The 13,892-nt window shown below is 45.5% G+C and overlaps 1 protein-coding gene across 1 annotated transcript in view; it reads left to right on the top strand.

The window, feature by feature from the left end:
• The window catches only part of LOC124279837, a 35,658-nt gene extending 33,310 nt beyond the window's left edge, over window positions 1-2,348 (top strand). The window contains exon 8 of the transcript XR_006899495.1: window positions 2,338-2,348. The gene's annotated coding sequence lies outside the window, so the exon portion shown is untranslated. The remainder of the gene's footprint in view (window positions 1-2,337) is intronic.
• The last annotated feature ends 11,544 nt before the right edge of the window (window positions 2,349-13,892 follow it).

Raw genomic sequence — 13,892 nt, 5'->3', positions numbered from 1 at the left:
TTACTTGTCATATCTCGTAGGAAGATATGACAAATAACCTCCGTGGGAAGAGAATGATGGTTTCTATAATTCCATGTTAATTCTACCAGCTGTGAAATTATTTGTGACACGTCTTAAAAAAGCCAGAGATTATTTGTGTATGTTTCGAAAATTAAAGTTAATTGTTTTTCATTATGGAGTTATTTTCGATGTTGACGCAAGGACATATTTTACGAGCAATAGCTTTCAATAATTTAATGTTATTTCTATTACATTTTGAAGTTCTTCATAGCATATCCCAAAATAACAGGATATTGTTTGTTTACGCTTTGAAATGTACGTTTCTTTTTCTTCATTTTCGAATTATTTTCAATGTTATAATCATAAGTGATTTATTATGATTTATGTTTCGATCATACATTCATCTATTGCGTTGTCATAGTTTAGCCTGGTTCGTATTATTTTCTTCATCATATTACTAAATATTATTGTATTTTTATGAGAGGAATTTTAAGTTACATTTGCTAAGGATATCATAAATCGCTGGCGCCTGGTTATTCCTTGCCACATAGCAGTCAATCTGTCTACTCATTTGTTGTATTTGATTGATGCATTTAAAATAAAATGTAGAAATGATATTGAATTGCATCATTTGCTTCAAGGAATCGATCAGAAGTGCTCGTTATCAAAGTAAAGTCAAAACTTTTTTCTGTAAGGTATACAGTGGAAGTGGACACCTTAATTGTTATGGGTAGACTAAAGAAATCATTTATTTAGTTTCACCGCTCAAAATACAACAAAGAATTCAACGGGTGGCATTAACCTCAAAGAATGATCATAGCAATGCTTATAACCTACGAGGGCAAACATATCGGGGATAATTTGTTTTGATGCGATATGCACCGGGTAAAATATCACTTTGTCATGGTGACATGACATCATGAACAATGTTATGACGTCACGTTGCTTCTAAAAGCCGCCATCTAAATACAACGATGACGGGGAGCCTGCCTTTGTTGGAAAGTAGATTATCGCGTAATTTCCGCAATTAAAGACTTCGGTAATAAATAGAAAATTATATTCGTGACCATAATATGCTAGGTTAACGACCTAAATATCGGCACATCCCTTCTCTGGTTCCGAAAATACCAAGATTTAGGCAGTTGTGTTGTAAACTGATATTTATCTTCTATAAAGTCGGCTATATTCAAACCATGAGAAATGTCGTCAAATAATGTCTGATCGCAGTTACCAACGTCCCAATAGTGTCCATATATTTTAATCAACCGTATTAAAATGTTTTCAGGCTTGAAGGACGAAGCTCATTAAAATATATTGCCAGCTCCCTTTTAGAGACTGATATAGTGGGTCATAAATGAATGAAAGTTTTTATTGTTGTTCATACCCGTTAGGCCTCCCGCCTCTACATGTATTTGAGATATAACCGTTAGAACCACCACCACCCCCTCTATGTCTTAAAGTATGCTAGATATAACCGTTAGAACACACCAAACCACTTTTCTGCCCATTTATTCAATTGGGCTAAATCATAGTTGAGAGTTGCTTCTATGGATTTTACATATTTTCCCGCAACACCGATTGATGTGTCATCGGCCAACATTATTGTGATATTTTGTAAATTTCCAGGTAAATCATTGATATATACAAGGAACACAAATTAACCAAGGGCAGATCCTTCAGGAACCCCTGCAGTAACATTTAGTTTTTCATAATGTTCCATTAACAGAGACACACTGTCGTCTATCAGGGCCCGGTTGTTCAAAACTCGGTTATCTTTTAACCAGCCGTTAAGTACATTTAACCGACTGTTACCTAATAACAGAGGGTTATCGTGTTGTTCAAAACTCTGTTAGTAGTGTACCTCGTCTCTCTGGCGTCTTTTTCAAGATGGCGGCACATCCGGTCCCCATGGGCGCCGCCATCTTGGATCCGGTCACTTCCGGTCAGGGGAGATCACTCGGGTTCCGGTTCCGGTGGGTGCGTGCGTACGCATCGCGATGACGTCACGTCCGGTTCCGGTGGGTGCGCGCGCATGACGATGACGTCATCTCCGGGCCAAGATGGCGGACGCGTTTCAAGATGGCGTCCCATCCGGTTGGATCGCCCGAGATCTCGCGGGATCTCGTGGATTCTCGCGGGATCTCGCGAGCGTAGACGCCTTTCAAGATGGCGGAACGGACGAGCGGCGGACGGGACGGGACGGAGAGGGAAGGGAAGGAGAGGAGAGGGGAAGGAGAGGGAAGGAGGGAGAGGGGTGAGGGGGGACGATGGCGTGGCTAGACAAGTGTGTGTGTGTGTGTGGTTCAAAGCTTTGGATGTAGCATTCTTTCGAGCGAGGTGGGTGGCCCTGAAAAGGGCCGTTGGTATGGGTGGATGAGAGATCACCGAGGTATCTATTGTGGTGATGGTGGTGCACTGGAGGCAGTGCTGCTGGAATCGTCCATGGGTTCGACAAACTCCAAGATGCGTTGAAGTAGAGAGTACATGGTGTCTATGCGATCTTGAACGAGGAGGACCTTGTCATTGAGTAGAGCCAGTAGATGTTTGCTTTCACGTTTACTCACTTTCTTTGGCGGTTCACTTGACTGGTGGGTGGAGGGAGCCGGACGTTTCTGGGCCTTGTTAGAGCAGTTCATACTCTTATGGTCCTCTTTACCACAGTGACGGCAGGGATGTGGACAGGCGTAACTGAGATGACCTTCGTTTTTTCCACAGTTGTAGCAGGTGTTGTTATCGTGCTTGTTGTTGTCCTTGGTCTTCTTGGGACATACGTAATGGCGATGGCCTTGAGCACCACACTCGGTACAGGTCACCTTGGGACAGTGTAGATAACTGTGGTCATCTGTTTCACACAGCCGGCAACGGAAGGAGGCGGAGGCGGGAGACGTCTGCATGCTTCTAGTTTCAGTGAGCAACTGATGGGGAGAGCTGGAAAACCTTGAATTTATATAGCTGACGTGGATGACGCCACTTTGACGCATCAGGTTCACACCGGTTGCATCCGGTTCGCACCACTCTCATCCTGACTCAACAGGTCGATAGGCTAGTGTGACGTCATGAGGTATGTCATCATTCCTATAAATAACAAATGAGCTCATGGTGTGCACTGCCACGCTTAGGACGACCTATTGTGACGTCATAGGGTGACGTGACCTATATAAACCAGGCTCAGCTTGGGTCTTACCAGTTCTCACCATGCCGTCACCACGAATGAACGAAGATGAGATTGAAGAGGAGCCTGTGCCGTACCAGTTGGAGCGGACGACCCAAAAAACAACCAAGAAATTCCGGACTGATACTCAACGCTACAACCTGACGTTCAATCCAACTTGGCTGCAGCGTCAACAGCCTGAAGACCTCCCCGTCGTTCTCACTTTGATGCAGTGTTAGCAGATTTGAGAGACGATGTAGGCGGACAGGATGGTGATCGTGTGGGATTGGCCCTGGAACACCCAGCCCTGGATACACCCATCCGAATCACGTTTCGGCGGATGGGTGACCTCCAGGGGAACACATCATGGCCGAAGTTGAAAAACCGTATGTGGCGTTATTTCACCGAACAGGGAACACGCCACTACCTTAAGGCATTACCCCAACTGCTACATTCCTACAATCATCGCGTCCATCGTACGATTGGACAACGGCCCGTGGATGTACGTCCTAACGCTCCCTACGATGAAATTCGGGTGCTGGATCACATGGAACGACAGAAGAAGAAGAAGCAGCGCCAACTCAAGACAAAGAAGAAGAAGCACCCTCTCTCGTTACCCGGGACCCGTGTCCGTTTGAACAAGACCAAGGGCACGTGTTCACAACGGGCACCTTCCTTTCAGCTGGACCTACCGAACTGTTCACCGTCGGATCCTGGGTGGTTGAAACCCACGTGTTCCTCCTGTCTCACCATCAGAATTACGATGATCATGGAGAAGTGCTGCAACTATTGGCACCTTGTGACCCGGATCATGAACTGCAACCCATTCAGAAAACGGATGACGTGCCAAAGTGGATCAGGTCCTGGACAATGACGACGTCGTCTCAAAAAGGATGGTGGTTCCGAAGTGTTGGTTTCAGATGGTCAGGATACCCTGCCAGCTTTGATTCATGGATCCACTGCGGCATCATCTGGTCTTTAAATCCAGCGTGGCCTCCAGTCTCCACGTCGTCAGTAAGATCTGAGCCTCCCCCATCATGTTACAGAGTGAACCACCCATCTCAAGGTGCAAACAAGGAGGAAGACAGTGGACAACAGCGTCAGTTCATCTTCCCCAAGATCAAAGGGACTTGTTCCCAACGAAGTGAAGTGGTGTTTTTCTCCCGCGTTTCTGATATATGGCGTGGTCGTCATGAGCATGGTTCAGTTGGCATTGGACAACGGTGAGAAACAGTTGTGGACAGCTTTGTTGGCCAGTGGCTTTGGGTACTTGCTCCCACAACCCACGTTGGTGTCGTCGTCATCATCATCCCCGTTGCCTCCTTCCTCGACTGCATCTCCAACCACCTCTGAATCCAGTCTGGTTCCCTAAGAGAGAGAGAAAGATGTCGGTGTCTGTGTTTTCCAAGCGGGACTTTTACGTGACCTTACCCAGCGATGCGTCCATGGATATTCATCCCAACAACAGAGTGAATCATTACGAAGTCAAACTACCCTTTCCCATTCAAGTGAATCGCCAAGAGTGGGAAGTCGGCGTCAGTAAACTTCATTTCCCCATGACATGGTACAATGTGTCATTCCCCTTCAACTGGTTTGTCCTTCATGTGAACTTGGAACGCATGACCCGGATTTACAGTTCAGCAGAACTCAATGCGACCGTGACAGAAGAGAACCCAGGCATCATCAGAGCCGTCAGCGAAAAGGTCATTATTCGAGAAGGAGTGTATTCCAGTCGCCAACTGGTCCAGAGACTGAACATCCTGCTTCAACACACCTGTGCACGGCTGTTGGAAAAGCATACAGCTGATGTGTACCAACAGGATGCTCGAGGTCGTTTCACCATCACCTTGAACTACCCCAAAGAAGACCTCCGATTTGAAATGCGTGGCAAAACGCATGTCAACTTTTATGCTCCCACCCCGAAAGACATGTGCAGAGCCCTCACGGGTTCCTCCTGCAAAACCACAAGCCAACCTGGCCATGATGCCATCAAGTCTGCCTACACCACCCGATTGGTGTTGCCTGCTCCTTTAGTACGTATGCTGGGATTCATACAGCTCCCCATGGTGGACGAAGCAGAAGAAATAAGCCAAGTCTCTGCTCAGCCTGTCCAGGTGGCTGTGTTTGACCGTCCTCTCGTCGTGGGTGAACAGGAAGCACACCATCTGGCTGGTTTTGATACCGTGTACGTCTACTCGGATGCAGTGGAAGATCAAATCGTCGGGGATACCATGGCTCCCTTACTGATGTATGTTCCCGTGTCGCGCCAGATGATGGAAGACAGCGTCGTGATCAAAACCCCTCAGCACCTACGCTACATGGGATTGCGTCAGGGAACCACGGATGCCATTCGAATCTATTTAACGGATGACGTAGGACGTCTTGTGCCATTCCAGACTGGGAAGACCATCGTGACACTTCATTTCCGTCCCCGTCGCCTGGGTACGTACTGAGAATCAGCATGGTAGGACACCAGTGTATCAGACACCACAGCAGCAGCGGCTTGGGTGGACAGCAGCGAGGAGGCAGCTTAACCGTGTACCGAGGACGCATTCATCAACGAGGGAGAGGTTTCGGTAACATCTTGGGAAACTTGGGACGTTCAGCGCTCTCCATCCTCAAGACGGTGGGAAAATCAGCTCTCAAAACAGGCGTCAAGATGTTGCCGGGATTGGTGCAAGATATCCGTTCAGGACACCGAAGTGTGGGGGACAGTTTGAAACATCATGGGAAACAAGCCTTACTTGCCACCTTGCGACAGCACCCACCACCACCACCAGGATCACCCGCTCGCAAACGAAAACGGAAACAGGCCGTGGGATCCACCAAGAAACGTAAACCCTTGTTTTGAGAGAAAGAGATAAAGACTCACCCCGATGGGAAAGGAGTTCAGTTCAACACCAGACACCGTAGGGTCAAGACCTGTTGTGCAGACCTGTGGTCCAGACCTGTTGTCGAGATCAGCTGCCAAGATGATGCGTCGGGATGCCTGTGAATGTTCCAAGGCCCAACTGGATCTCTTTTCTGTGCCCCCTGTGGTGACTTCCGTCCAAGAAGGTCAGTGGATTCGATACAGCCCTCTGGCACCCCCTTCGGTCGCAGGTCCCCTCCAATTTAACATTGCTAACCCTGTCAATGCCTACATCGATTTGAGCCAGTGTTACCTCCGCATCTGCCTCAAAATCAAGAATACAGATGGTACGGATGCAGTTCGTGATGGCGATGGGGCACTCGCCGTGTCCACGGTGAACAACATGATGCATTCCCTCTTTCGTGAAGTGCGTGTGCAAGTGGGACACAACCAACTGGAAATTACTCCTTCCATGGGTACCTATCCCTACCGAGCCTATTTGGAAACGTTGCTGAGTTATGGGAAGGCAGCCAAAGGGACCCATCTCCAGTGTCCAGGATGGTACACCGATGAAGCTGGAAAAATGGATCACTTTAATGCTGTCGCCCAGAATGCCAACGCAGGGACTTGTCGCACGACGAGGAGGGTCATTCTACCCACCGAGACGTGGAACTGACAGGACGTCTCCACTGTGACCTGTTTCTCCAAGACCGGTACCTGGTGGATGGAGTCCCCATGAAACTAGAACTGATTCGCAGCCCGAGTGATTTCTACTTGATGAGTGCTGGAGATGTCGAGTGTCGATTTGAACTGACCAAAGCCGAGTTTTACGTGCGCCAAGTCAACATTGATCCTGCCATACGGGAACAACCGCGTGAAACACATGTCACCAGGAGTCCGCGGCCAAATATCCTTTGACCCGAGTCCAAGTCACAGCCCACGACATTTCAGGAGGAGGACGCGATTTCCACAAAGATCAACTGATTGGAGGCCAACTGCCCAAATGAGTGGTGTTGGGATTGGTGGACAATGATGCTTTGCTGGCAGCAAGGAAAAGAACCCCTACCATTTCAAGCACAACAACGTGACCAGCCTCAAGCTGAAACTCAATGGACAAGAAGTGCATGGCACTGAAATCAAAAGCGACTTTCAAAACAACAGTGCCTCGCCTCAAACAGTTGTACATGAACCTGTTCCGCAACCACGGGACACCTGTGGCAAGAACATCCCTGCAACCTCACCCTGGACGAATTCAGGAACGGATTCACCGTGTGGGTGGTGGATCTGACGGGCGGATCTGAAGCAGATGAAGGGTATAACTACCCACGACAGACGGGCAAGTTGGGACTTGAACTTCAGTTTGCAGAACCCCTACCACGCCCCCGTCACGCTCGTCTGCTACGAGGAATAAGAAAGCGTTTTGGAAATTGATCGGTTCCGCGAATGCTCTGATGGTGTAAGGATGGACGACAACAGTGGCTTGACTGACCAAACACTTGAACGCCTACGTACAACGGGATCCCCTGCTGCAAGCCCTCTACCAAGGTGCCTTTGCCAGAGATCACTTTGCCACCACCGTGCTGTGTGAACAGCAGGAGGGACATTATCCTAAAGCCTACATTGTCAACACGGACCCCAGCCATCTCCCAGGACAACACTGGGTGTGCGTGTATCGCCCAGCACCAGGTGTCATGGACTACTTTGACAGTTATGGACTCCATCCTTACCAACAGCATCCAGACTTTCGGAATCTCATGACCTTCGCCGGATGGCTCCAACAACAGTGGAATCATCAATCACTTCAACCCTGGTTCAGTGCCTCTTGTGGGATGTACTGTTTGTATGTACTGGCTCATCGTGCCCGTGGATGGTCTTTTGACGAAGTGATGGAACAGTTTGATCCCTACGATACCCTCGTCAATGAAGAACGTGTAAGACGTTGGTTTCAATCCACACGCCTGACAGACAACAACGCTGGCCATGATCCACACCCCTGCCAAAGGACACAACCTTATCGTTCGGATGTTATGATGTTACAGTTCTGATGTTACAGTTCATACCGTTTGTCAACAAAAGATCAGGGACGCCCCTAATCCTGTCTCTTTTGTCAAAGTGTTCTTGTTAGCGGGGGAAATAAAACGTTTGAAAAATGTCAACCTAGTGTTGTTGTTGGCATTGAAATGAACCCTTCTTTTGAGAGAGATGGATGGCCCTGAAAAGGGCCGTTTTTTTAGAGTGTACCTCACTCAAGGGACCAGAGCTGGCACCTACATTGACAGGGATGAATGGCCATCTTTGTTTTTACGGGGCACTTGCTCCCATGAGTCAAACGCCTGATATAAGTGTCCTTTAACACTGTCTTGCAGTAGACGCATTGAAAGGTACCATTGTACACAATGGAGCCATTGGCGTAGACGGGTAGGCAACCATGACATTGGTGGCACTGCCATGCCGGTAAGGGGGGTGGTGATGCTGTCTCCAAGGACATGAGTTCCAGATCCCAGTTTTCAGCCATGATTGCTGGTTGTAACACTGCTTCGGTCATCCCTCTCATCATATATAGTGAGAGCTCAGCCAATCCAAGGCTATGGGGGCGCCACCACCTCACGGTGACGTCATCGGTTCTACGTCATTACCCTCACGCGCGGCCATGACGTCATCGATACCACGTCATCGAAGACACGTCATCGCTGTCTCGTCGCCTGTATATAAACTCCAGCATGGGTCAGTGAGGGCTATCTTGATGCAACATGGATACAAGAAAAGTGGAAGTCATGCGACCGGCGCCTTACCGGAAAAATTGCGGTAGACGGCAATGCTTGCGGTGCAGCCCTACCTTACAAGGGAAGGCTGGCATCAAAATGGAAGAGGCAGCAACAACACCTGTACAACCGGTACCCACAACAGCAACAGAAGCAGCGGCAGCCCCACCACCACCACCACCTACGGCGGCAGCAGACACGGTAGCCCCACCAACAACAATGGCAGCGAAAACATTACCAAAATGGTCATCCAAATGGCGACTGATTATCTGTCCTACCTGTTTCAAAGCCTATCCCTCGAATCGCTTTGATGTCGTCCCAGGAGCTGACTTCTACATTTGCCTCTGCTGTGGGGAAGGCATCATCAAGAGAGAACAACAGCAGCACGATGATGTGTGCCCCGGAAAATTTATTTTTCGGGGTCTCCATCTCCTCTGTGAATGTTAACCTGCCTGGTTCACATACCAACGGCCCTTTTCAGGGCCACCCACCTCGCTCGAAAGAATGCTACATCCAAAGCTTTTTTTAACCACACACACACACACACACACTTCTCTAGCCACGCCATCGTCCCCCTCACCCCTCTCCCCCTTCCCTCCCTCTCCCTCCTCTCCTCTCCTTCCTTCCCTCTCCGTCCCGTCCCGTCCGCCGCTCGTCCGTTCCGCCATCTTGAAAGGCGTCTACGCTCGCGAGATCCCGCGAGAATCCACGAGATCCCGCGAGATCTCACGCGATCCCACCGGATGGGACGCCATCTTGAAACGCGTCCGCCATCTTGGCCCGGAGGTGACGTCATCGTCATGCGCGCGCAACCACCGGAACCGGACGTGACGTCATCGCGATGCGTACGCACCCACCGGAACCGGAACCGGAACCCGAGTGATCTCCCCTGACCGGAAGTGACCGGATCCAAGATGGCGGCGCCCATGGGGACCGGATGTGCCGCCATCTTGAAAAAGACGCCAGAGAGACGAGGTACACTACTACTTCTGTTAACTTTAAACAGGCTGTTAACGTGACGTTAAGTTAACACACCTAAGGACCGCCGCTAACTTTTTAACAGTGTGGTTAACTCGCAAATGGCGTTCATGGCTAACACTGCTTTCACGATCCCAGTTCAGCAAAGAAAGGATAGGGTGTATCGTGGACTGGACTTCGATATTGGAAATTATTCTGACGAAGAGTTACATACGAAACTGTATCTATGCACATCATAGGAACTAAAATACATGTTGTACAAGTACATGATGCCTACGTTTCATCTTTTAACACTTGTGGAAAGGTTTATATATGCTTTACTACACTAAATGTGTGAATTTCTTCTGTAAATATTATTCAAACAAGCACTTTCAAAGAATATAACACGTACACCCTATACCCACGTATGATATGATATTGAACAAGGCAACATGTAGATAATTAAATTAGTTTCATGAAAAAATATCCGAACGATTACATTATGATACTGAAAGTGTAATCTGCGGGATATGGTGATTGTGTATACTCTTATTCTACCGACCTTCACCTCAGAGAAATTGCCAAATACACTGCCATTTTAAGAAAGAGAAGCCAGAAATGCCGATTATTACCGTTGTCGTTCTGCGTGATTTTGCGTCAGTCATGGCGTCACGCAGCACAGAATCTTGACAGTTTCGTGTAAACACATCACATTCCGTTATTGTATCTATTTTTAATTTCCTATATCTTGCTACTATGCTCTTTCCATGCAAATGGGAGTCTGAAAATTTGAGAAAATGCTACACAGTGTAAAGTCTGAAATTTTCTTTGTTTACATTTCAAACAGGTGTTGTCTTTCGAGCACAGCAGTTGTTTCCACCCCCAATATCTTTCGTTTCACTTTATCTAGACACTTGGTATTGGTGCCAAAAAGACCAGTTGTAATTAGATTCTAAAATGTATGAGGAATTCAGTAGGGCTGGGACGAGGAGGAAACAATGGAATCGAGTACCCGCATGTACGTATCCGAATCGGAATCGAGTACCCGGAAATGTAAGAAATACATTCGGGTCAACTTTCTGAATATTCAATCACGGTTTGACAGAGATTATTGCAGAAAACTTAAACAGTTGGTAATAAGACATTAAAACTGACCTCACACTATTAAATTTACGTCTGTTTAACCAATATAGAGAGTAACACCATTACTTACATTCCTCGTTATAACAACGAACGTTTTATTCCTGCTGCTACTGTAACTTAACTACTCACTGCTCATGCGCAGATATATTACAGTCAATAAAACTATGCTCCATTAATCGGACAATACCAATGATGTAAAAACCCGTGAATTTCCGGGTTAGAATATGGATCTTCAGTAACCCATGCTTGTCGTAAGAGGCGACTAACGGGATCGGGTGGTCAGACTCGCTGACTTTGTTGACATATGTCATCGGTTCCCAATTGCGCACATCGATGCTCATGTTGTTGATCACTGGATTGTCTGGTCCAGACTCGATTATTTACAGACCGCCGCCATATAGCTGGAATATTGCTGAGTGCGGCGTAAAACTAAACTCACTCACTCACTCAATGATGTAAATGTGTGTTACGTCAAAAATGAAAAAGACAAGCTATTGTCTGCCCTTGTCATTACAGAGCTCTCTCCCGTACAGCTGGAATCGATTCCTAGAAATAGGACTCGATTCCAGCTGTACCCGACCCGGATTCGAGTACCAGAGTACCCGTCCCAGCCTTAGAATGCAGTGATTCATTTGTCGCCGCTGAATATGAAATACAAGTGATGTAATTGGCGTTTCAATACCGGCCTTCGCGAAACGTGATTTTGTAAACACTATCCAATAGGGCGCAAAGTGCACCTGGGCGTTCGTGTGAGTGTATTTATGAAAACATCTGAACACGATTCCAGGCTTATCGGCAACGTTTCCGAATTATTAGTGATTTTATTAAAAACTGATATCATTGTTAATTTATATGCTATTTTTGAAAGTCGATACTCCAAGTAATTATCCGATTTTGTTTTGATATGTCCGTCTGGCATCCCTTCCCATAGATGGATTTTAATTATATTTTTACTAATCATTTCAGCAATCTTTTAAAAATGCTGTATTAATTGATGAAAACTTAGTTAGCATAAATATTGCTCTCGCAACTGATGTGTAGGAAAATAAACATAACATTATTATGTATCTATTTCTGTTGTGAGTGATATGTCACAGCGAACACAACACTATCTCTTGTCATATTACACGATAATATTTGGAATTTTTAACTTATTTTATAACAATATCTGAATGCTAATGTTATACACTGATAGGTTCATATAAGGAATACTATGGCACAATAGTATTTCTCTGCCGAATCGTTGCAGCGTTCTATAATACACTTATGAAATATAATACATGTTTTCCGTCCTTGAAGACATTGAAAAGAACTATCTATGCATTAATGGAGTTTTTCCTGATTAATGAGTATCGAGGAAATTATTGATATCTACTTCAGCGTTCTATAATGCACTTATGAAATATAATACATGTTTTCCGACCGTAAAGTCATTAACAAGAATTATGCATTTTCTGCAGTCACTTGTGAATTGAACTAAATGAAGGTTCATCTGATTAATGAGTATCGAGGAAATTATGTTCATCTATAAATTAGACGCAGCTTCATGTTTTTCAAGACATCTTTCCGGAATATGCGTCTGTGAATGGCGTTCAGATAATGACGATATTGCACAGTATTATTCATGAGATTCCTGTCAAAAGTAAGGTCGGATAATAGATCGATTTTATTCAGCAGTGTTGGCCCTGGGGCCTATAGTACGATTACAGTTTGATTACTTGCACGTGGTGCTAGAAACATATTAAGTTTCTATTGGTATTGAATGCATATTTCAGATAAAAGCTAATGGCATTGTCACAACATCTATATTGTTTGATGTTAAAAGATTTGGCAATGTGTGTTCATACATTACAATTTTTGACAGACTTGGAAAATAATTAATAAATGATATTGATAGCATCTTCACGACTTGGCCATACAGTCATGACAATTTAAGGAGTGAAAAGTGAGCGATGGGTCTTGTGGGAATTCAAAGATTCATTAAGACTGTAGCCGTCTAAGCGTAACTCTGTGTGTAATATTTATACATTTTCTATCCACGGACAACATGCTTTAATATTAATATTATTTTCATGGATTCATCATATTCTATCTATAGCTGTGCTATAGTTTTTCATTAAAATGTCTTTTCTGTTGCTGAAATTGAAGTAAGTCCTACACAGAGCTGGGATCATATGTCTTTGAAATATAAATTATGCAAACGGCTGGAACCTCGTGTTCCAATACAAAACGTTCGTAACGCTACGACATTCGCATGCCTATAATAAACTATAGAGTTGGCCTCAACCATTGACTGGATTACATTCTCTTCGTCAGCAGAGAAATTTCGACTTCTCTTTTTCCATTTTTGGTAAACCGGAAGTAAACAGAAAACGGAACTATGGGATATATGGAAGCTAACTAGTGACGTTAACCACACTGTTAAACTTTGACGGTGACGTTAGCTAACGGCATAACTAACCATGTTTTGAACAACGCATATTTAACGTTCGGTTACCTAACGGCCGGTTAAGGATTTAACCGGCCGTTAGGAGTTAACCGGCGGTTAAGATAACCGAGTATTGAACAACCGGGCCCAGATAGATAGTTAGTTAACCAACTAAGTACGTTTCCACGAACACCATCATTTTCTAATTTGTGCAATAAACCTTTATGCCATGCCCTGTAAAAAGCTTTAGAAATATCACAAAACAGCATACAGTAAAGGTGGTGATTATCTAGGACTGGGCATATATTATGATAAATGTCTATTTGAGATGTAGTAGAATGACTAGCAGTAAAACCTGACTGGAATTTACTTAAATTGTTATGTTCATGGAAATGGTCGTGCACATGCTTTACCACTATTCTTTCAAGGATTTGCCAAAGGACAGGTAATAAACTATTAGGGGTCTGTAATTAGTTGGGAGGGATGCATCTCCTTCTTTCAAAATAGGAGTAACATTACCCGTTTTCCACAATGTAGGAAATACAGTCACTCAGTGATATATTATACAACAAACAAAGAGGTTCAGCTATAGATGTACAA

The sequence above is a fragment of the Haliotis rubra genome, unplaced genomic scaffold (genome assembly GCF_003918875.1).
Source record: "Haliotis rubra isolate DU_JTF1 unplaced genomic scaffold, ASM391887v1 Scf257, whole genome shotgun sequence".
Taxonomy (NCBI): Eukaryota; Metazoa; Mollusca; class Gastropoda; order Lepetellida; family Haliotidae; genus Haliotis; species Haliotis rubra.
The sequence above is the reverse complement of the archived record's forward strand: the minus strand, read 5'-3'. Positions and strand labels throughout refer to the sequence as shown.